The 2,269-nt window shown below is 37.7% G+C and overlaps 1 pseudogene; it reads right to left on the reverse strand.

Annotated features, from left to right (window-relative positions):
- Positions 1 to 660: 660 nt before the first annotated feature.
- On the reverse strand, positions 661 to 1,434 carry LOC123932885 (annotated as a pseudogene).
- Between the last annotated feature and the right edge of the window lie 835 nt (positions 1,435 to 2,269).

Here is a 2,269-nt window from a genome sequence, read left to right on the forward strand (position 1 = left end):
GGGACTGCTACTCACACTTTGGAAGGTCTTTCATATTCTTTATCATTAAATTACTATTATTACAATGCTAGAAAAAATATGTTGAGATTGTTAAACTCAATGTGTGATTCTAATCCAGTGTGATTTTGTCCCCTGAAGGTCATTGATCACTGTCTAAAGCAAGCTTTGCCTGTCACAGGGGAGATGGGTGTATGGGGGTAATGTCTAAACACCCTACAAGGCACCCCACCCCAGGGCAGGATCTGTCCAGCATGTCCATGGTGCAGAGACAGAGAAACCACGAGGTTAAAAATATCAGTATTTGGAACACAGCTGTCTTCAGGTTCTGACTTCAATCTTGTAACAACTTACTTTTCTACCAGCAAATTCACAGTAACCCCTTAGCCACCAGTTTAAAATTTCCAACCACGAAGAATATAACAGCTCTATAAATTTGTTCCCCAGGCTGCTGGTGATAAAGATGTTTCTTGCTGTTCTTAAACTATCCCTCAGTTTCAGGCAACTTCATATATTTGATGACCATTCTCATTGGTTTTTATTATTATATGCCTATATGTTATTCTCTTTCTCCCTCTTTTATTTTTAAAACACTGTCAGCATTTTCTTTGTAGATAGGAGATTCCTTTTTATTTCTCTAGTGACAATATTTACAGCTGAATATAAATTAAAGTCCTGCTTGCACACCAAAGCCAGGTCCTTTGGGTGGTTCAGTCAAAGAGGTAAGACCTCCAGCTGGCTCACAAGAGAAACGTCCACTCCTTCACCCAGGTTTTGGAACTTTGCCGCTTTGAGCTCATCAATAATTTCTTCGATATCCTTAGGTGTCAGATCCTCATAGTAGTTGTCATTTATTTGAACCATTGGTGCATTTACACAGGCCCCTAAACATTCCACCTCTATAAGAGTGAAAAGTTTATCAGGTGTAGTCTCCCCAACTTTTATTCCAAGTTTTTTTCTGAACAGCCTCCAGTATGCTGTCAGAGTTTCGAAGCATGCAAGGTGTAGTAGTGCAGACCTGAATGTGATACTTTCCAACTGGCTTTCGATTATACATTGTATAAAAAGTTGCTACTTCATATACTCTCATTGGAGGTACTTGTAAAACTTCTGCAACCTTGTTCATAGCTGAGATGGGCAGCCATCCATTCTGTCTTTGGGCTAAATCCAGCACTGGGAGCACAGCTGCTGCTTTATGTCCTTCTGGATAGTTTTTTACAATTGCCTATATCCTCTAATAGTTTTCTGGCGTGAAATCAAATGGAGTATCTGGGTTATTCTCAGGAGTATCTCTGTGCACAAATAAGGCTCCACCAGCTCCATTTTGTACAGCTGTCTTATGTAAATTCCTTATATGTCTACCCCACTGGGTCGTGAGACCAGCCGCCTTGGCCCGGAGCTCCGCGGAGAAGAACATGGCGGACCAAACCGTTGGCCTTTCCCTATGGCACCAGGCTAGAATCCCGAGTCACTGTCAGCATTTTTAAATGATTTCTTCAGATCTTTATTTCTCAATTGACTTTTGGAACACATATTGACCATAAAAAATTGACATTTTATTTAAATGTCTCTACTACTTACTTCTGAGTTTCTTGTTATATTTAAGTGGTTTTGCCCAACTGCAATTTTGTGTGTAGTTTTATTGATGTTCTAATATATGCTATGGTTACAGTAATACCAAGGCCATAATCCTCTGAGTTTTAGTAAGATCTGAGAGGGGACTGATTTCAGATTCTTCCAAACAGATATTCTTATATGCCAATATTTATTTAGTAATTCAACCTTGTCCAACAAAATAGAAATACAACCTTGCCATATGGTAAATGTCCTTATACAATAAGACCTAATTCCTGACACATTTGACAAATAAAAACTGAGGATCTGCCATAGGCCAGAACATTCTAGGAATATTACATGCTATATTCTTCATATATAGGCTTTTTCCAATTTAGTTATTAATCCACACTGATATCATTGATGATTGCTATTTTATATCCCATTTCAGTTCATTTTGGTTTTTCATACAAATTGGCCTAGGACAGGTGTTTTGAAACTACTCATTTTACATTTTAACCTAGTTTTGGTTAACCTAGTTAAACCTAGTTTAACCTAGTTTTTTCATTCTCTAACTTTTTATATTCTTAGGTCTTTTTATATTAAGCACATATATTCACAAAACTTGGTGAAAAAAACTAAAGTGAGCCAGGAAGGTAAAGTCCACGCACTTTTGATTCATGTCTCATAACAGTGAGGACAGCACAATGAAATAAAT

This window comes from Meles meles, chromosome 20 (assembly GCF_922984935.1).
Source record: "Meles meles chromosome 20, mMelMel3.1 paternal haplotype, whole genome shotgun sequence".
In the NCBI taxonomy this organism is placed as follows: domain Eukaryota; kingdom Metazoa; phylum Chordata; class Mammalia; order Carnivora; family Mustelidae; genus Meles; species Meles meles.